The 23,614-nt window shown below is 40.1% G+C and overlaps 1 pseudogene; it reads left to right on the forward strand.

Annotated features, from left to right (window-relative positions):
• The first annotated feature begins 994 nt into the window (after positions 1–994).
• Positions 995–5,087, forward strand: LOC104415838 (annotated as a pseudogene).
• Positions 5,088–23,614: the final 18,527 nt, after the last annotated feature.

Below are 23,614 nucleotides of genomic sequence, written 5' to 3' on the forward strand. Positions count from 1 at the left end.
TTTTTTCGGTGGACAGACGCAAGATCTGATTTTCTTTTTACTTATGAACCTCCTAAAAATATATGCAACGATTTAAATTCCTTTTTCTAATGCTATCCAAATCGCTCTTTTTCTCATTTATTGATCCTCCGAAGCTCTGCACGCACAAGCATTTTGGGTGCCATGCTGTTTTAGCTTGAGAGAAAATATCTTGAAAAATATGGAGAGTTTCTTAAAATAAGAAAGCTGTTTGACAAACATAAGTTAAAAAAAAAAAAAAAACACAACACTTCCTAGTTAGTATATTATAATCATTAGCCTATTTACCATAGGGATGAGCACCGGCTCTAATCTAACTCAAGAAGTAAATTAAATTAACTCATGGTGAGTTTCACTTTTGAAATTTAGAACTGATAGGAACAGATTTGGTTCTCAGTCTCACTAAAAGAACCAAACCGCATTGGATCAAATTAGGAATTGGCTAATCCTAAATTTATGGCTTAAACTCTACTCTTTGGGCTTCAATTCATCTTCCCTAATTGTAGTAAGATGCTAAAATTACTCTATTATGGAATTTACCATGGTTCAATCCCTAATTGAGTATCAAATTTTAGAACGAATGTTTTACCCCTTCTTTGATTGTGAATTTTTAGTTTAATTTTGGCCGATTCTACAAATTTTATGATGTAGAGAATTCATGTTTGTTGGATTGTGAGTTTTACCCATCTTGACTCACTGCATAAAAACATAACAAAAAAAAAGGCTGATTTCAATTTGATTCAAAAGTCGAAATTGACTCATCTTAGATCCAATGAGTCCTAATTTATCACATTAAATTCAACATTTTAAATGGACAATGACACCAGCCGACTCTATCTAAGTATTATTAGCCCCGACCAAGAATTAACAAATTCTAGGAAATTAATTTCACGTACGAGGAAATGCGTCAAAATTAGAAAAATTAATTTAAATAAAGTAAAAGGTTGAGGAAAGAATATTAAGGTGGAGCGACAGGAAGCGAGAGTCGTCCACGTTGACAAGTTGGGGAAAGAACCTGAGAAAACGCAATGCCGTTTTAGATTCGATTCCCGTTTCGCCTCCTCCTTCAATTTCGCCCCCACCAAAGCAGGAATCTTAACTCGCCCATCGATCCATCCATGGCTGGATCGTCAACGGGATGAAGTAAATCCTCTCCTCCGATTCTCCGCTTTCCGGTCAACGAATTCCATCCTGAATCTCCATCTCTCTCTCGTCTTCGATCACGTTCGGTTCCTCGTCCGGTTCATCGCGCGATCCGAGGGTGTCCTGTACGCGATTCAGATGGCGGTACGGGATCAGTGTGTGCTTAGTACATTGCTAGTGCTCGGCTTGATGGGTTGTCTTTTGTCCGGATTTCGCGATTTGGGTCGGCGTCTCCTGCTCTTTTCGGATGCCTTTTCGACCCTTTTGTTCGTAAATGCTTGCTAGTTATCTAGGATCAGATCAGCAATTCAGCACCAACTTGGGATCGTCTGTTGTTTTGCGTACGTCGTTGTTGGGCAATTTTTGTTTGCTTTTAAGTGATGATTATTTTGCTTTTGTTTTCTGGGTTTGTTGTGTTTGGACTGCTTGATGATGGTCTCATGGTGTTTGTGGATGTAATTCATAGGAGCGCTTTTGCCAGAAGCTTGTATCTGAAGCAGTCGCCTCTCATTGGCAATCACGTCAATACTCTCAGAAACGGAAAAACGCGACATAAAAAAGAGAGCTTTTTCCATGTGCTGTAACTTTCCTTATATGCCCTGACTTAGCCAATTTGGCAATCGCCTGAAACATTTTCACCCCGGAAAAATAGCTGTTGTGCAGGTTTTCAAACAATGTTCTGCGTGTCAAGAGAACAGTAGAGTTTCTTGGGTAGTAATTGATGCTGTTTTGTGAGATTAAAGCTCGTTGCACCTATGCTGGTGGATACTTTGTCTGTGCCTTTTTTATAATGTCCGATTATACTTTTCGCTCTGGCTGAGCTTAGCTCTTTCAACTGGTGAAAGGGATGACACCATTTGGAATATCAAGTTTTCGAGGATTAGCCGCATAATGTAGAATGGCCGACTCCTGCGTTTATTATGTGAATAGACTCAAATCTGGCAATCTATCATTCTGCTGTTGTACTTTTGTTGCTATATGCTATCTGGCTGTTTCAGCTTACTTCAACTTGGAGTATCATCAACTGCATGTTTATTGGCTGCAATAACTTTTCAGTGAAAATGAATTGTATGGTGTGAAACATCGACCTTTGATTACTTTCTAGTGTTTGCAATGGCACAATTGGAGCTATTTTAACTTACTCAACCTCATAATGAGAAAAAGGAAGGAAACATGGAGAATAAAAAAGTCATGGGATTTCAAGGAGTTCATGCCAAGAACCAGTTTCTCTCTTTCCTCTTGCTTACCTGAGCATCTGTGAGCTTAACTAAGTCATTTGCCATCAGCTATGAAGGTTGTCGTGCCCAAAATCATATTTGATGGGTTCGTCCAACCTTGCCACTGTGAGCCTGCAGAGGCAAAAATAGAACAGCTAAGCCATTGCTTTTAGCCTTTCATTTTTCTCTCTGTGCAAATAAAACACTAATGTCCATTTGGATTGTGACATGATGCTCTACATCGGTTCTATTATGTCGGGCAGTGGTGTCTCTGGTTTGAACTCCAATAATTGATACAATGCCATGCTATATTCTTGTCCTTCCGTTTTTTGATGATGAACTTATATATAATCCAGGTAATTAGAGAGCTCTAACTGGAATTGCCATTGTTGGTTTACAGTTCTTACCTCATGGATGTGGCGGCTGTTGGGGCATAAATGGGAAGAGCAGTCTTGCCACGAATTCTCTGCATATATCCAGTTTTTGCTGGCGATTAACATCTTGATAGACAATGGTCCCGGTGACCTCTTGCCATTCGACCATAAGCTATAGGCCAATACGTCCATCTGATATCGAAATCTTAGAGCAGATTCACGGGGATATATTTCCCATTAGGTAGTTTAGCCCTGTAAAACTTTGCTCTCTCGAGGTCTTTCTATTGTTTAATTGATGTGGATATGTAGATCGACTAGTTGCTTTTCTTAAATGAGCAGTTGAATCTACAGGTATGAATCTGAGTTCTTCCAAGATGTTGCCCATGGACGTGGTATAGTGTCTTGGGCAGCTGTTGACCATAGCCGTGATGATGGAAAAGATGATGAGCCAATTGGATTCATAACAGCAAGGGTTGTTCTCGCGACAGAAAGTGAGGCAAGTGTCTACTTTCGTTCTATGATCACTTTTATTGAAGCTTCTTACCGCACTGTTCTTCCTTAGGCACAATTGGAGCCAGAAAAGGGTTCTGTGTTATGAAACTTAAGAAGATTCTTTGGGAGATGATTTTGTCATGTGTTATTACATCCTTATAGTTTGATGCTGTACAAATGAGTATCTGAATTTCAATATCTTTCTAATAAGAATTGTGCTTGCAGATCGTGGATCTGCTTAGATATGATTCTGCAGAATCAGGATGGTCATTAGTCTACATTCTGACGCTGGGAGTGGTAGATAGTTACAGGAATCATGGAATAGGTGGGTCCTTGTTCTCTTTCTCTGTGGCTCTTCATCCTGTTCTGTGAGCATTGAAGGAACTAACTTGCTTGTTCTTTGATGTTCAGCCTCTTCACTTATTCTTGAGGTTATCAAGTATGCCTCTAGCATCCCAAGTTGTCGAGCTGTTTATTTGCATGTGATATCTTACAACTTTCCCGCTATACATCTATACAAGAAAATGTCATTCAAGTGTATACAGAAGTTGCCGGGTTTTTATCTGATCGCTGGCCAGCATTACGATTCCTACCTGTTTGTTTACTTTGTAAAAGGCTGTCAGTCTGCTTGCTCACCAGTGTAAGTTTCCAAACAGCTATAGGGGTCTCTGATGCTTTATTTGCCATTTACTCTCTTCTTTTTGGTAAAAGAAAGAATACATGTTGCTCCTCTTATTAGTCTTTAGATTCAATTTGATGACAGTTTCTTTTTCAGAACATCATCTGACCGAAAATTTGAGTTCCAGTTTTAGGTCATTCCATGTACTCTCTTAGAGCTCCTCTAGATGATCGATTTCCCCATCTGCTCTTGATAATTCAACTATTGGCATAGCATGGATGCTCTTGGGTTCTTATACTTTACAAGTTCGATATAGTTAGTTGTCTAAGTTGTCATCGCACTGATTTTGAGATTATTGAAGTTGTCTTAAGCAAATGAAAAAACAGATACTTGTCCTGTAGGGAGCTTGTCACGGCCATCATGAGATATGTGAGGAGCAGTTTCCAGTCGATTACTGCAAAGCTGTGGAGCAATCAAAAGAAGATCGGCTGGATGGTCCAGATGTAATGAAGCTCATTTTCTAATAGAGGCGGCAAAGAACAAGAGAATCTTTGAGTCTCAGAGAGCTGGCAATGAGGGTATACTATATGTATGTTTTATCAAGCAATAGTTAGTATTTTCAGGAATCTGGATATAGCGTCTGCCTTACACGTTTTATCAACACACCTCTTGTCTAGGTGTGTTAAAATAATGTTGATGTCAAAGCATTTCTTCAGAATTTCAGGTATGATATTTATTTTCAAAGGATGTATGCATACTAGCAATGAATGTAAATAATCTATTTTTTTCTAACTCATTGTTCGATCATGATTCATACATTGATGATTGCAGTTAATGTGGATGTCATCTCTTGCCTAATGACTTGACCGAGGAAGTGAGGCACATTTTCACTGGTCCATTGCTCTTGGGGTTACCAGTGAATGATAGCTAACTAGTTCCGTGAATCGGCCACCGAGCACATGACATGGTGACAAAGAGAGGGGTCAGGAAAGGGAGGAGGAACATATATCATGGGGTAAAAGAACAGAGACAATTTCATCCATGTATAGTAGAGCTGTGTCTCTAAGATACTCTTGAAGTGGCTATAAGAACATTTTCTGTGTACGGAGGAGTAATTTGGCTGGGAGTTTCAAGTTCACATATGACCATGATATTTTTCCATATCATATAGCTGATCTCTTTTCCAGTGAAGGGATATTAGAGGAGTCGTTCTTCTTTGGAAAATCAGTTCCAACACCTACTTTCGAATCCTTTCTTTGAATTCCTGGCAACCCCTGCATGGCTCGATGCTTCATATCTGCCGTCAGGTATGAAGCAACAGTCATTCTTTCTCTGTCAACAAAGTAAAACCCTGTTAACTAGAGTCCAAATACATACATGGGTTAATTTAGGTAAGTCCAATGCCATTACAATGCCAAGTATATGTGCGCTTCTCTTCCCACATGCGGGAAGTACGAGACTAAAGAACATTGCTTTTGCAGGTTGAACTATGAATCCAAGCAAGCACATGTGAAACGGGTCTAATCGCTAATTAGGATTATAAATTGTGAGAGTTAGCGATGCAGTTCACACTGCAAAACGGAGACAATAGCACCTACATAAGCTATATATGCGATAGAGCGGACCGTTAGGGAATAACGCTACTGCAATACGTGCATGTCAACGATGGCTGCTTCAAATTTGCACAACTGCATGAGGACTTCATTCTCTGTTTCTCTTCTTAGTTTTATTTTCTCTGCGGATGAGGGTTGTGCACACAGAGTGCAATACAAGTCTGAGAGCCACCACATCTTCCAAGTCAGTTCTCTACTGCCTTCTGCTTCTTGCAAAACTTCATCTACTGCTATTGACAAAACTCTCTCTCTCTCTCTCTCTCTCTCTCTCTCTCTAATACATGTAATGTGGGTGAATCTCATTTATTGATCATAATATATGCTGGCCCGTCTCTATCTTAGCTAAGACTATTGATTTTCAAAGCATCAACCTTGCGTGAGGAAATTAATGGAAAGAAAAAAGCTAAACTGGCGGATGACTTTGGAGTGACCAAGTCCCTAATAGAAATTCACATTAATGGATTTTTACATTTGATTAGCTCCACGAGCTCTTATAGCCTCTCATAGTGACATCATGATGGAGGTGCTATCCGATAATCGTCCCTAGAAGTAGTGCACAAACACGGTCCATGCTCTCCGCACGGTCAAGCCAAACCAAATGCACTTAACCACACGAAAACACTGGCCAGAGACCAATCGAGGGTCGCTTTGATTCGATCAAATTTCTCAATGAGCAGCAGCAACAACCCTACCAAAGGAGGCAGCTTAGGAGGCTCAAAGGCCACTATCCTGGCCACTCTATTCGACTCAGTTGAATACGTTGTGACCATTGGCATCGGCTCAACACAGTCAAGGCTCACACTTGCCTTTGACACTGGTAGTGACCTCACTTGGATTCAGTGCGAGCCCTGCTTATCATGCCACCCTCAATCCAAGCCAATCTTCAACCCGTCTCACTTCTCATCCTACACTAATGTGCTGTGTACCTCACCCTTGTGCAGTGCTTCTGGATAAGGTACGTATCTTTCAAATTCATAGTTCTCTCTTTTTCCTTAATAAGGATTGTGCCTCAAAAGATTATGATTTTTGTTCAATGAGAGAAGGCATTTCTACAAGTTGCTCCGGCTCAACTTGCAATTACCAAATAACTTATGGCAACCAATCATCTTCATCCACGAACCTCACGACCGATACATTGACGTTGACGTTCACATATGTGATAAGGAACTTCCAATTCAGTTGCGGCAGATTCAATTATGGCCTCTTTGACAAAGAGGCTGGCCTGCTTGGCCTCGCCCGGGATGGCTTGTCGATCGTGGGACAAACTGCAAGCAAGTATGGCCGATATATCTCCTATTGCTTGCCCTCATCGTCCATCTCAACGGGGTACTTAATATTAGGCAAGACTACGCCAAACTCATTAACCTTGACAGCCCTTGCAACAATTCAAGAAAGTTCATTTTTCCATGGCATCAACATAGTGGAATCGGGGTAGTAGGGACTACACTGCAAATCTTGTCGACAGTCTTCTCAAAGGCGGAAGCTATCATTGACTCTGGGACGGTGATCACCCGACTGCCCCCGATGGTATACAATGCCATGAGGACGGCTTTTCAGAGAGAGATGGCAGGCTACGATATGGCAAAGAGTTTCAACATCTTTGACACTTGCTATGATCTCCACAACAGTCGGTCGTTGTCCCAAAGATAAGGTTCACCTTCAGCGGAGGTGCGTTCATGGACTTGTATCATAGCGGCATATTGTACACCATAAGTGATTCACAGGTTTGACTCACATTCGCACCGAACGGAGACAACACCAACATTGTCATCTACGGAAACATGCGGCAAAAGACCTTTGAGGTGATCTATAATGATGCCAGAGGACAACTTGGCTTTGCCCCTAGTGGTTGTCTGTGAACAAAACTATTGACCTTATGATGTCACATTTTGGGTATTATGTAAGTCTAGAAATAAGTTACTCGTTTGGTGATGTTTACTTATGTTTATGTTGGAGTATGGCTGTCCGGTATACAAAAAATTTTGTGGTTATCTTCTGTTCCTACTGAAGCTTCCTTGTTCTCCTTCTTCAAGAAGAGATATTGTAGATCTTTCTTTCACTAAACTTTCCTGTGGATACTTATTTTTCATGGAAATCTCTTGTAAGTTCCTGGTCTATATGAACCTGACTCACATGAATAGTCAAATCGGGTGGGCACCCTCATGATCTGATGTTTTATGTTAATGAGCTTACGGAACCGGGATGGTGCATGCAATAGCTACTCATTTTCACTGTCACAACAACATAAAGAGATGGCTAAGGCCACGACTTCCTGGAATTCATTTGGGTTAAAGGATGAAGTTAACACCATACATCTGACAATCAAAGAACTAAGCAATCATAAGCAGTTGATGTGGATACGTAGATGGACTAGTTGCTGCTCTTAAATAGTTGGATTTACAGTTATGAACCTGAGTTCTACCAAAATGTAGCACATGGACGTGGTTTAGTGTCTGGGGCAGCCATCAACCATGGTCATGATGATGGAAAAAGCCACAAGCTAATTGGATTTGTAACCGCAAGGTTTGTTCTACCAAAAGAAAGTGAAATGAGTGTCTGTTTTGATTAGGTGATCACATGTAGTAAAGCACCTTAGTGTATCTCAAGCACAATTGAAGCAGGAAATGGGTTCTGTGTTATGAAACTAAAGAAAAGTCTTGAGGGGATGATTTTATGATGTCTTAATAAAGCTTGCTGTATCAGTATTAATAAAGCTTGCCGTATCAGTATTCCTTTAATTAAATTTGTTCTTGCATATGGTGGACCTGTTTAATCGTGATTATGCCAAATCGGAATGGTCATTAATCTACATTCTGACGCCAGGAGTGATAAATAGTTAAAGAAATCTTGGAATAGGTGGGTCCTTGTTCTGTTTCTCTGTGGTTCTTTATCGTGTCCAGGGAGCACGACAGGAACTAACTTGCTTGTTCTTTGATGTTCAGCCCCTTCACTTATTCTTGAATTTCTCAACTATGTCTCTAGCATCCAAACTTGTCGAGCTGTTTATTTGCACATGACATCTTACAACTTTCCTGCCATACACCTATACAAGAAAACGTCATTCAAGTGTATATGGAGGTTGCCGGGTATTTATCTGATTGATGGCGAGCATTACAATACCAACTTGTTTGTTTACTTTGTAAAAGGCTGTCAGTATCCTTGCTCACCAGTGTAAGTTTCTGAACAGCCATATGGGTCTCTGATGCTATATTTGCCATTCACTCTAGGTTTTTTTTTTTTTTTTTTTTTTTTTTTTTTGAGGAGAAAGAATACATGTTCCTCTTAATTCTTATGATTCAGTAGGATGACAGTTTCTTTTTCAGAACATCATCTGACTGAAAACTTGAGTTCCAATTGTAGGTCATTAACTGTTTACTCTCTTAGAGCTTCTTCTAGATGATCAATTTCCTAATCTGCTCTTGCTGATTTAACTACTGGCATAGCATAGACGCACTTGGGTTCTGTTAACGCTTCAAAACCAGCAAAACAGGTCCTTATACTTTTCAAGTTCGATTGAGTCAGTTGAATAAGGTGTCATCACACTGAAGCAAATGAAAAAAACAAATTCTTGCTCCTGTAGGGAGCTTGTCATGGCCATCACGAGATATGTACAGAGCAGTTTCCAGTCTATTACTGCAAAGCTGAGGAGCAGTGAAAGGAAGGTCAGGTGGACAGTCCAGATGTAATGAACCTCATTCTCTAATATAGGCGGCACAGAACAAGAGAATAATTGGTATTTGCGGATGTCTATGGTGACACCTCTTTTCTAGGAGTGATGAAATAATGTCAATTTCATAGCACTTCATAAGAATATCAGGCATGAATTTCATTTGCAAAGAATGTATGCACTAGTAATGAATGTAAATAGTATATCTTTTTCCAACTCATTGTCTGATTGATGGATGATTAATACATAGATGATTGCAGCTGATTCGGATGTCCTCTCTTGCACAATGACTTGACCAAGGAAGCGAGGTGTGTTCTCCGCCATCTTACTGCTCTAGGGGTTTACCAGTGAGCGATAACTAATGGATTTTGTGAGCAGACCAGCAAAGCAGCCAGCATGGCGATGAGAGATGTGTCAGGGGAAAGGGATGAGAAAGATATATCCTGTAGTAAAAGAGCAGAGAGACAATTTCATCGATGTATCGCTGAGCTATCTCTCTAAGACACTCTTGAAGTGGCTATAGGTAACATTTTCTGTGAGCATGAAGGTGTGATTCGGGTGAGAGTTTCAAGCTCACAAATGGCCGTGAGCTTTTGCTTATGATATAGCTGATCTTGTTTTGAATGAAAGGGTATCAGAGGAATCATTCTTCTTTGGAAAATCAGTCCCAACACCAACTTTGGAATCCTCTCTCTTTTTCTCATTCCTGGCAACTTATACGAGGCTCGAAGCCTTATGTTGGCCGTAATGTGTTTTGACTTACCTCTACAGCCGCATATGACAGGGACCAAATGCAGCAATCTCATTCTTTCTTGGTCAAACAAAGTAGAACCCCATCACAAGAACCCAATTACATACCCGGCTTAAATTTAGATAAGTCCAATGCCGTTGACTTTTCTTTTCACTTTTGCTTCGGGGGGATCATTTTACAGTACCGTCGACTGATGAGCATTGTTTTGCAGGTCAAACTATGAATCACTTACGGGCACGTAAGCAGGTTGATCACTAATTAGGATCATAAATTGTAAGAGTTGGCAATATGATTTCCCATTGCGAAGCCGCAAATGTCAAAGATGGCTGCTTCATGTTTGCACAACTGCATGAGGACTTTGCTCTTTGTTTGTCTGTTCAGTCTTGTGTTCTCTTTGGATGAGGGTTATGCAAAAAGAGCGCAATAAAAGTCGGAAAGCCACATCTTCCAAGTCAACTCTCCATCGCCTTCTGCTTCTTGCAAATCTTCAGCTATTGGTACTAATAAACCCCCCCTCTCTATTAATATACGTGATGATTATCCTTTTGATTCTTTATTATATAATTCTTACTGTCATGATCCTTTTGATTCTTTATTATATAATTCTTACTGTCATGATTGCCCTTTTGATTCTTATTTATCGTTTGCGATTGCTAAAGTGATTTCCTCTTCTAATTCATTGTCTAGTTATATATAATATATATGCGAATGTAAAGTAATTCATGTAATGTGGGTGAATCTGATTGATTGGTGATACTATATGATGTCTTGTCTCGGTGATGCGTTAGCCTTTGAATGACCGCATCACCTTAGATAGGATGTCGCCAATCCATGTCGGGATCTATCAATCCTAGATAGGATTAATGATGTTCAAAGCATCAACCTGTGTGAGGGAATTAATGGAAAAATAAAATAAAAGCTCAAAAGTGTCAATGAGAACAGACTTTAAATCTTGAGTCTAGCGGTCTGGCGATCTTCAGACTTTGACGAAAGAGTCTACAAGTCTTCAAACTAAACTGATAAAAACGTTTTGTCAGCTTCAAAACAAATAATGAAGTTTTCTCTAACAAATTCGATCAGGGATCGACCGATCAACCATAAGGATCAACAATGGTCAATATTACATTGTTAGAGGTCAATATTACATTGTTACAAGTCAATTAGCGAACGGATATAAATTGATTCGATAGAAGTACGTAATTGGTTCGTGGGTGATTCCACACTATTACGATATTTACATCGAACGATAATAAACTGATTTTTTTTATTAATCTTATATTCGGGATACATAGTTGAACTCTCGCGATTACATGACAACTAAGGGTCGTCCATGATTCGAAGAGGCACAAACGTGGATCGAAAATTATCGACCACGGATCAACCGCAAAAGAACCTCTAAATGCCACCCAATAATTTAGGTCATATTAAAGTCGAATTCAATTGATTTTTAACAGTGAAATTTAATTTGATTTCGGGTATAGAACTTTCGAGATTAAATTATTGAACATCGCCTCATCGGTTATTGAATTATCGGCAAGTTTGAAATTTTTGGGTTAGAAATTATCGGATAAAAATTGGGGACCGAGAAAGGAAAAAAGAACCTAGTGTCAAAGTTGCAATTTGTTGGCCATAATTTTGGCTTTATCGGCGACGCGTCCTAGAACGTCACAATTTTAATTGACCTTCGTGAGGTGTTCGCATGCTCAGGGTTTGGGGCATTGACATAGACCCTCGAAGTTCACGTTGATCTTCGACACCGGCAGCAACCTCACTTAAACTCCGTGCGAGCCGTGCTCATTTTGTTACCTTCAATCTGAGTCGATCTTCGACCCGTTTGACTCCTGGTCCTATGTTAGTACACCATGTACCTCGCCGATGTGCAGTGGTTCTGGATCAGGTATATATCTTCAAAAAATACACATAGTTCTCTCCTTTTTCTAAATAAGGATTGTGCCCGATAAGATTATGATTTTATTCAATGAGAGCAGACATTTCAACAAGTTGCTCTGGCTCAACTAGCAATTGCCAAATAATTTACGGTGACCTATCGTTTTCATCTGGGGAACTTGCAACCGACGCGTTGACGTTATCCACGGATGTGACATGGAACTTCCAATTTGGGTGTGGTGGATTCAATTATGGCCTCTTTGGCGAGGTGGCCGGCGTGCTTGGCCTAGCCCGGGACAGTTTGTCGATCGTGGGACAAACCGCAACCCAGTACGGCTGATATTTCTCCTATTGCTTGCCCTCATCATCCAGTTCAACAGGGTACTTAACATTTGGCAAGGCTAGTGAAACGCCTAAGTCGTTAACCTTGACACCAACTGCAACACCTCATGAAAGCTCACTGTTCTATGGCATCAACATAGTGGAAATCACGGTAACAGGGACTAAATTGCAAATCCCATTGACAGTCTTCTCGAAGGCGGGGGCTATCATCGACTCCGGGACCATCATCACTCAACTGCCCCCGACAGCATACAACGTGGCACCCCCGAACGGCCCTCAATCCGCTAGAGTCGCCACAATCCACTTGCCTTTCTCTTGACCTGATAAAATATTACTCTCATACCAAAGAGTTATAGTAAGTCTATAAATCCTGGGGGTTTATATCTTTTAGATCGGTCCCTGCACAGTTTACATAGCGGAAGCACATCCATCTACTATTCCCCATTCTGAATTATAAAGCAATGCACACCAACTAAAACTTTTATAAGTTAAAGCTGAACACTTTTATTTACATAACTTCATGGACATCATTAGCCGGTACATCAAAATGCCAAGGTTTTCTATACTTGGCTATACTTCAAAAGATGACCGACATCTTTTCCAACAGTCATATACTTAAAATCCATCAATCAGTGTCGACGTCCTAAAATTCCTTCCTTTGCTGTCCTCCTCCTCGCGGTCATATCCAACCACTCGGTCCATCTGCTGGTGGCAGTGGCAACAGAGGTATCTTGTCTAGTCTGAAATGTTAGTCTCCAGAATGGGTGAGTACAACCACACAGTTGTAAAAGATCCACTAAACTATATCATGCGTAGCCATCACAATCTAATTTCATGCAAGATAGACAAAACATGTGTAATTAAAGGAAATGAGTGATGTGCATCCTTTTCATAAAACCTCTCAATGCAATGACAAGTGCAATTTCAAAGCTAAGATGCACCATTTCAGTCACATGGGTCCTGATTATATAACTGAACTGTTAACCTGTTAACTGTTATGACACATCATATTCCATGCCACACAATTTAATCTTGTAACCAAACCACACACATACTTAGTAGATCCATCGATTTTAATATTCAAAAGGTTTCACCCCCCAGAGGACCAGTATTTACGTCCTTCTAGGTATTCGCACCCAATCCTGGCGTCGCAAAGTCCTCCAGAATTACGCCACTGGGCCACCGGGCATCTAGAATATGTTTACGTCACACCTCTAGGCATCTCGCACCCTACCTAGCATCATGAGAAACCTCCAGGGTTTGCCATGAAAATGGTTACCCCTGCCAGTCGGAATTACGTACCGACATACCACCGGGCATCCCAACACTCCCGGAGAACCTCTAAGACTCTGCGGACCTCGGACATCCAAAGGGCATCGATTCATTCGAACCTTTGGGCATCTCGACTCCCGGAGTATTATTGACACAAGGGTCCAATGGCAGCATTAACATCTTAACTTCTTTCAACACCAAAAATATTTTCAATGCAATGCCATCAGAAGTCCCATGAGTTTTCATCAAAATTTCGGTATTGAACAACATGTCGAATGCCACAAAAACAATCATGTCGGATAACAACTCAAGATTTACAAATTCGGATTAAAACAGCTCAAAAATCATAATGCACAGTTTTGATAAAAATTTTGGAAAAACCTCCAAACGAACTCAGAAAATTCCAAAATTTTGATATGTTGTAAACAAGACCTAAAGGAAGGAATTTCATGAAGAGTACTGAGTCAAATTAGTCATGTATAGAGAGTAATAAATCACATAACTTAGTCCCAAATTCTCCGTAAAATTCGACAAGGTTGCTGGGTTAGACTCGACCCATTTTGGGTAGTGCGGTTTCAACAGAATCCTACACCTAGACCACGGCTGTTTCTACTTCCAAGAATTCACCACAAATTGGTCCTTTCAACTATAGCTCAACAGAACCAAAAATGCATAGAGAAAATCAAAACATTTCCTCGATTTCATGATTCCGTTCTATCTCAATCATCCGAAATTCAGCTTTCAACATTCAAAATCCAAATACTTCCAAGTCTATTGCACTACATTAGACAATAACAGCATCGCATTACATAGCTTAATAGACTTTCACTTGCCTTAAGTCCAACAACAAGAAATCAGGGAGCTCACAGTCACGGACAAGGCTCAGCAACATCAATTGTGAGCGGCGTCAACGTTGGCAACGCGTGCATGGCGAAAGGGAACAGTCCCTTTCTTTCCCTCGCTGCTCACTCTCTCTCGCTCACTATTCTCTCTCTCTCGGTTTCTCTCTCTCGCTTGCCATTCTTTCTCTTTCTCGGTTTGCTATTTTCGTCACTGGTTGCGTTGACAAAAACCAGTCAACAAAAAGGAAAGCTTCGGTGGCAGAAGGAGGCGAGGACGGGTGGATGGGAACGTGGCTTGCATGCTGTCCCGGACGCTCTCTCCGCTGGCCACCGAAGAGGGAGAGAGAAACGTGGACCTTGGCGTGGCTTTTATTAGGGAAATCCCTTATGATGTTTTGAAGATGACAAAATAAATCAAAGGCTACTGACATGTTTAATGGTTAAGTAATAGACCATGCAGATGCTAGAACATGTAAAGGATATTGTCAAAGTGTGAAGACGACCAGAAGACTGAACGTAACATATGTCCAAAGTATATTCTGAAGATTTCCAGACTTTTGTGTCAAAGTCTGAAAACTGCCAGACTTTAGTGTCAAATTCTATTCCACATCAGAAGTCTGCTCACTCTGACAAATTCCCGGACTGAACGTGAATGATGAACCGTAAGACGTACTCTATGCTGAAGCCGAACCGGGTACAGACCTTAAAGCTAAAACCGTTCGTAAGCCGAATATGTTCAGACTCAGATTGCAAAGTCTATCGCATTCGACTCGATTGTAAAGTCTATTGCTCTCGGACTTTACATCCAATTCGACGTAACGTAACTCAAGCCCAATCATATAACGGCTAGTGATCTGGTTTGGATTCCACATCAAGATTAATTTGATTGACTCTATCTATTTGATTGACAACTGGATCTTGAAGACAAGATCTTTCTATACGAAGAAGCTTTACTTATGGAAACCAAGATTCCATTTGTATGGGCGATCGGAATCAATTTGGGATTCTACCTTTGTCACTCAACGGCTACCAAATCTTCTAGATACAGAGCTGTCCAATGGGTATATTGGAAGACGATTCTCTGGGATACTGTCCAATGGCTAGTTTGGAAGTGGAGAAGTATTTAAGGAGATGAAGGATCGATGAGCAAGTAAGAGATACAGCGTAGAATTTATAATTCCAAAGTCTGAGCGACCTTCGATCATACACTTGTCTTTGGAGAGCTTAAACGTTTGTGATCGTGAGAGAAATACCAAAAGAGTGACTTAGTGAGATAGTGTGATCTACTAAGTGTTTGCACTCAAAGTTGTAATCTCTTGTTGATTGCATAGTGGAATCCAGCCAAGAAGGCTGTTAGCGTGGGAGAGTGGACGTAGGCTTGGATTAAGCCGAACCACTATAATTTATGTGTTCTTATTCTCTTCCCTAACTCCTTTGTTTAAAGTTTATTTTATTCCGCATATATTTGCCAAGATTTATCTTAAACACCTATTCACCCCCCTCTAGGTGTTCATACTAGCACTCTCAGCTTCTTCTCTCGGTTTGTTGGTCAACATTCTCCTTTTCTTGTTGACTGTCGAAGGGGTGGCGTGTCTTCCGCTGGCCTGTCTTCTTGGCGTTGGTGTCCCACCGAAAAACCAAGTTTCGAACGAGGCACATGCCAGCTCGTCCCTTCATGCAACATACATGGTGGCTTGGTAAATTATTTTCTAATCGTTGACCTAGAAATGGAAAGGAGAATTAAGGGTCCGTTCGTTTCGTGGAAAATGGGTCATTTCCGAAAAACATTTTTCCATAAGTCATTTTTCAGGAAAATGACTATATTTTCCGGCATTCGGCTGAAACTTGAACTTTGAGTGGAAAATATTTTCCTCCGTTCGTTAACTAATTTAATTATTTGGGAAAAATTATCAAAAAATTGAATTTTAATATTTTTAGTTGACTAAAATACAAAAAAAAAAAAAAAAATTATTTTCCATTGTTCATTAATTTTATTTTATTTTTATATTTTTTTAAAAATGAATTTTTAATTATTTGTATTTTTAAAAAATGAAATTTTTATTATTTATTATTTTTCTTTCTTTTTCTTTTTCTTTTTTCCTTTTATTTTCCTTCTCCTTCCCCCTCCTTCTTCCTTCTCCTTCCTCCTTCCTCTCGCCATTGCATGCTTGATGATGGCCGACCAAGACTCGGTCGCTAGATTTGGCGAGCTCGAGGCTCACCCGATCTTGCTCGAGCTCGCCGAAGGTTTGTCGGGCTCGCGAGCCACCAGCTCGCCGATCCGGCGGTGGAGCTTGGGCTCCCAATCCCGGCGAGCCCGAGCTCGCCGCCAAATCCGCAAGCTTGCGGCTCGCCGGACCTCCGGCGAGTTCGAGCGAGGCTCGAGCCTCGCCCAACTCGTTGGATCCGGTGAGGCCATAGCTCTACCCCAAGTCGGCGAGGCTCGCCTTGCCTGATTTAGTGAGGCTCGAGCTCGGCTTCCCCAAATCGGGCTAGGCGGAGCCTTGCCGGCCTAGGGCAGAGCTCAAGCTAGCTCGTGGTCGCGGCCGGTCGCCGTTGCCAGTTGCCGGCTGTCATCGTGGCCGGCCACCGGCAAGGCTAAGGAAGAAAAATGAAAAGGAAAGAAAGAAAAGTAAAAAAAAAAGAAAAGAAAAAAAGAAAAAAAAAAAAGAAAGCATAAAAATAAAATAAGAATGTGTTGGTGAAAAGAAATAAGGTGGAAGAAGTTATGGAAAATGTTTTCCACTTTTGAAAAGTGGAAAACATTTTCCTCTTTTTGGAGGTTGTTTTTTTCCATTGATGGAAAACATTTTCCTTGAGGAGTTTATTTTCCGTTAAACGAACACCGGAAAATTCGGAAAACGTTTTCCTGGAAGTCATTTTCCGTGAAACGAACGAAGCCTAAATGGAGTTGTTCTTTGACGATCGTGGCCTTCACACCACGCATGGGCTTGTCCTCATTCGTGTGGGCCATTTGCGTGGGCTTCCTCTTGGTCAAAGGTCCCTTATTTGTTGATCATCAATGGATACATGCGTGGTTATGCATGAATAACGTCTTCAACTCTTCTTTTGTTGACTCCATAGGTGTGAGCGTGGCCTTTATTGCTCGTGTAGTCTTGCATTGAGATAATGTTGCGGACGTACGCATGGCTGTTGCGGGCTACAGGTCTTCAGCTCGATCAATTGGCGAGGCTGTTCGGGATTAATATCGGACGTGTGCATGGCCGTGCATGGAAATTTCTCTCCGAAAGTTGATGTTTCGGAACGACAGTTGGTGATGAAACGATAGCCTAATGTTATACCGAAAATGACAATGACGAAATAGTGTTTGCAAATGGTGCCGATGACGCAATGTATCAATACTCCCATCGACCTGTGACAAGCCATTACTTATTCGAGGTCTGACGAAAACCTGGACGCCACATACAATGCCATGAGGACGGCTTTCCGAAGGAGATGGCAAGGTACAAGAGGGCAAAGAGCTTCAAAAACCTCGACACTTGCTACGATCTCCCTAATACAAAGTCAGTCGTCATACCAAAGATAAAGTTCACCTTCAGCGGAGGCGCATTCATGGACTTGGATCATGGCGGCATACTGTACCCCATAAGCAGTTCGCAAGTTTGCCTCGCATTCGTGCAGAATAGCTACGACACCCACATCATCATCTACGGAAGCATGCAGTAAAAGACATTCGAGGTGATCCATGATGTTGTTGTTGGTGTTTGTTTCGATAAACAAGCATACGTGCATAAGTAAATTAAGATCAAAGTCTAATCGCAGAGGAAGTAAAAACTCTTATACATGTGTTTTCATAACATTTTCGTGCATTTTAATAAAAGCACATATAAGATATAAAGAGACTAATCATATTAACCTTGTACCATGCTCTAAAGTTGGTTTTGACATTATTCAAACTCTGACCACGAACGTCTGATGCCTTTTGGTAACATTGATTTTTACATTCTTGGAATTTTCCACCACCACGAATGTCTAATGTCTTTCGGTAATACTGGTTCTAACATTCTTCGTATGCAAAACGTTTGATCTCTTCATACTGCAAGTTCTGACGTTGTTCAAATCCAGCCCCACAAGTGTCAAGCCTCTAAATCAGAGACACCACCAATTTTCACGTTGAACAGAAGAGAGAAATTGAGAGATCTCACAGTTACAATTGTGCTAGTAATCACTCGTGTGTTAATGACTTTTGTTGATCACTATCAACACTCTCAATTATCAATTGTCAATCGTTGATCATTATGTGATCTACTCTCCGTATTACCTTTTATAACCAGTGCAAATCACATTTAAATCGGCTCGTTAACTCTAAAATCATTTTAGAATTAATTTGGTCATAACTTCTGACGGACGTAAGTTCTTATACCATTTCAAACACTAATTCGAGCATTAACTCTGTAACTGTTACAAAGAATTATTTCAAACATTTATTTGTAACTATTACAAGTCTTTATTATGGTTATTAACTTTGCAACTGTTACAAATATTTAATTTGACTGTTATATCTTAAACTGTTTTAGAGCATTAATTGGTCATTTAAATTTGAAACTGTTTTAGATCAAACTGCCCATTTATTCTGAAACCATTTCAAATCATTAATGTGATTGTTAAGTTCTGAAATAGTTTCAAAACTTTAATGTGACTGTTAAATCTAAAATCGTTTCAGATATTTAATTTAGCCATTAAGTCTAAAAACCATTTCAAATCATTATTTTTGCTATTAATTCTAAACTCGCTTTAGATCATTAATGATGCCATTAATTCTAAACTCACTTTAGATTATTAATTATGTCACTGAATCTAAATGCACTTCAAATCTTTGATTTGGCCGTAGAGTCTAAAACTCGCTTTAGACTTTATAAAGTCCGAAGCCCACTTCAGAACTTGTAAAGTCTGAAGCCCCTTTTTTCAGAACTTTTATTTCTAGCCCGACTCAATCTAATTGGCTCAATTGCAAACAAACTTGCAATATTATCTCTTTCGTTCAAACGTCATTCTAATTGATTATGGTGTGTGACATCCCTAAGTTCATCACTAAGCTAGTAGTAGGACTTGTACTAACACATTAGCACAATTAAAAGAACTAATTGTCTAGATCAATCTTCTATTCCTGCAAACCATGAGTGACATCTGGCAATATATCATGACTACCTAGAAAATGTGAAATGTTTTCAGACATAATGAAAAGCTGACATGTGATTTGATCATTTTATCTCACCATGTCCCGATCCAACAAATGCCATGGAATTATTGATCAAGCCACCAATTCGATTATATAGCAAAATCTAATTGATATGTATTTCTTCAAGACCTGAACCATTCATTCTTGGTTATAACCCGGGGTGAGGATTTCAATACAATGTCACGATTAGATCGCATACGACATTAATCTTGTATATCTATATATTACAAGATTAATGTCCTATGCACACTTGTGAACCACAGCTATCCAACATATAAGTCAGCATTGTGCTTCAGGTCTAAGGATTTTACACCTAACAAAAGCATGAACGATCAGACATTGACCCCGCAAAAAGCTTACACATCGCTAATCACTCTATGTATGTCACGTTCAGTGAACGTATCCGAGACAAACACCCGTATTCTAGCTCAGATATCACAATACCCAATGACTTGTGACTCATCATCCCCTCAAGTATCTAATACTGAATGATGAAATTTGAAAACACACCGATCTCAACAAGATCATCAATATCCTCTCAATGATCCATCGATTTAGAACTGTTTAAAGATTCAGCATAACTGTAAACCTGTCACACATATTCTGGGAAAAGTGCCAAAAAAGTCCTAAACCTTTTTTTTTGTCGATTTAATCCTAAACCTCTTTATGTTGTGCCAATTTAGTCCTTTCCGGCCAAATTTGGCCAAATTTTGCTGATTGGACGTCGGTCGACTAACGTGGCCTGATCGGCACTGATGTGAACAACTTGTAACAATATTTTAATATTTATGCATTTTTTTTTTTTTTTTTTTTTTTTTTTTTCTTTTTTTTTTTTTCTTTTTTCTTCCCCTCTTCTTCCTCCGCCGGTCCTCGGACCTCGGCGACCATCCAGAGGTGACGGCCGGCGAGGGTCGAGCCTCACCGAGGCCTAGGCGATGAGGCTCACCCTCGCCAGATCTGGCGAGGGTCAAGCCTCGCCCATGGCCGGCGAGGGCATGCCCCGCCATCTCAACGCGAGGAGGCAGCCTGGGGGGTGGCAAGGAGGCCAGGGTGAGGGTATAAGGACTGCTGCATCATCACTTGCTGCCTTAGCCTCTTCTGCTGCTCTTGCATCTTCCTCCGACTCAAGCTAATGCGTCGGATTTAGGGCTCGAGGTCAAAGAAGAAGAATAAGAAGACAAAGAAGAAGAAGAAGAAGAAACGAAGAATGAAGAAAATTGCGAAGGAGAAGAAAAAAAGAAAAAAATTTCAAAATAAAATATCATTAAAAGTTGTCCACTTCAGCGCCAATCAGGCCACGTCAGTCGACCGGTGTTCAGTCAGCAAAATGCGACCAAAATTGGCCGGAAATGACTGAATTGGCATAATATAAAAAGATTTAGGACTAAATCGGTACCAAAAAAGATTTAGGACGACACAAAGATAGAAGGTTTATGACTTTTTGGCACTTTTCCCCACATATTCTTAATACCTTAAGAATAGGTTCAATTGTAACTAATCTTATGGACTTATTCATATATATAAATAGGACGATAAATGAATATTTATTTGCCATTGAATAATTCCTAACATGTAACTATTACATGGTTGCTCTAGGGCATATAGCTAATAGTTGCCGAAGGACAACTAGGTTTGGCCCTTAATGGTTGTCCATAAACTACAACCATAGAGCCACAAAAATAGACATGAAAAATAAAGAATGTGTCATCTTTATGATGTCACATTTTTGGTCTCATATAGAAGCCAATAAATAAATGTAGGAGTCTGGTTTGAAATGTTTGACTTGTGCTTATGTTGGCCTGTGGCTGTCCAATGTTGGAGAAAACTTCATTATCTGTTTTGAAGTTGACAAAACGTTTCCATCAATCTAGTCTGAAAACTTTCAGACTCTATCTTCAAAGTCTGAAGACTTCCAGACTCAAGATCTAAAGTCTATTCTCACTGATAGTTTACAGATCGACGAAAAAAAGATTTATCCGATGAAGAAAACTTATCCAAATGCAAGTATATCTTTAAGGATTTGGTTCGCACGATTGAAGGAGATCTCACGGCTGGAGATAGCATTTCGTGATCAATTATTCTTATTGAAATCAATTTGAATAATTAGATTTGTTGATTGGCTAAGTATACTTGGAAAGTTCTACTTATGGAAACCTAGATCCTGATTGTATGGGCGAGCGGGATTGGTGGGCTATCATCACATTCCTTAAATAACTCGAGATCTTCCTAATTGATTATGTCCAACGGGTAGATTGGAAAAAACTCATTTGGAATGTGCCAACGGTTATAATGACATGGAGGAGCATATAAGGAGGACGCTCAAGTTATTTGAGTGTGTGCATGAAAGAAAAATTCCAAAGTCTGAAACTCTTAGTTCTTTACTGTTTCAATTTGTCGAGCTTAAACTGTACTCAAATGAGAGATCAAATACTTGTGAGACCTTGAGGAAGTGTAGTAGAGTCTCTACACTATGGAATCAAAGACGTGAGACTGTAAAATATCTTTTGGTTCTTAGTGGAATCTAGCCAATGGGTTGTCAATGTGGGAGAGTGGACGTAGGCTTAGTCTAAGCTGAACCACTATAAACATTGTGTTTCAATTCTCTTTCCCTAAACTCTTTACTTTAATTCGCAATCTTATAAAACTGTTTACAGTCTTTTATATCTTTAGTCTATTGTCTTCATAAAAATCGAATTAAGTTGTTAAGTCTTGCAAAAATTTCTTTAACACATATTCACCCCCTCTCTAGGTGTTCTTACTAGCATTATCATCTAGTGTATAAATAATAATGCGGCCATCTTCTGCTCCTGTTGAAGCTGTGGCATCCCAAAATTCATAACGACCTCTAGTTACATTAAAGTCTATGAATAGGTGATGGAAGTACCATCAAGTTATTTTATGGCCATTTAATCCATAATTTGCAATAAGATATATGGCCAAGCTTTTAAGGGATAATTATGTGATAGGAAAGAAAATTCTATCGTTGGCCATGTGCATCATAAATTGGAATTTATGGATTTGTGACTATAAGTTTAATGGCCTTATTATTTATGCAATTAGATATTTATTTAAATGATGATTAAGATATATATTATATAAAAATAAAATAAAATAAAATTGGGCCATTTAAGTTTGGACCTTAGGCCCAAGTGAGATGGGCCTAAAGTGGGCCAAGAGGCCCGGCCCATGAAGCCCATTGGGCTGCCGACGCATGGCCTCCAAGTGTCTTCGGCAAAGGAGACACTTGTCTCCTTCTTAGGGACAAGTGTCCCCATGCAAGAGAAGAAGGCATGCAATATATAAGCCACCAAAAAGAAAGAGAGAGAGAGAGAGAGAGTGGCTGGTTTTGAGAGAGTGAGAGAGAGGGAGAGAGTTGCCGAGAGAGAGTGAGATGCGAGAGAGAGGGAGGCCAAGGAGGAGGAGCTCGCCCGTCGCCGCCCGCACGCCGTCCACCCGTCGCCGGTGTGCCGTTCGTGTGTCGATGTCCGCTTGGTTCTAGAGGCAAGTAGGGATTGATTTCTACTCTTGCATGTGTGTCTTGCATGTGTGGTTGAATTCTTGGATGTTTAGAGGCTAGAAATCGAAGTACATGAGGTTTGTTCTTGGAGATGCTTGCTATTTTCGCATGAACCGCCTGACCCAGAATCTTGTGAGAGCTTGCATGCATCTTTTGAGTTCTATTTTGACTTTAACCTCTTCATGAAAGTCGTAGATAATATCTTAAACTACAACATACTAAAATTTGGTGTAAATTGATGGATATTTGAGGGGTCAAACTCTCATCCTACGGAGATGCTAGATCTGGAATGTTTTCGCATAAATTGTTTGAGTCAGAAACTTGTGAGAGCTTGCATGCATGTTTATAGTTCAATTTTGACTTGGATCTCTTCATGAAAGTTGTAGCTAACATCTTAAACTACAACATAATAAAATTTGGTGGAAAATTATGGAGATTTAAGAGGTTAATCCTACGGAGACCTCAGACCTGGAACGATTTCACTGACCTTTTGATGGATTTGTGGTTGTATGTTGAGTTGTGCTAAGAATCTCTCTTCGATTTTTTCATGAAAGTTGTAGGGGACATCTTAAAATACAACATACTCAAATTTGAAGCAAAAATAACAAGTATAACCTAGTAAATCGACTGAATCTTGGAGACGGTAATTCTGGAGATGTA

Source organism: Eucalyptus grandis, chromosome 8 (assembly GCF_016545825.1).
Source record: "Eucalyptus grandis isolate ANBG69807.140 chromosome 8, ASM1654582v1, whole genome shotgun sequence".
Classification (NCBI taxonomy): Eukaryota; Viridiplantae; Streptophyta; class Magnoliopsida; order Myrtales; family Myrtaceae; genus Eucalyptus; species Eucalyptus grandis.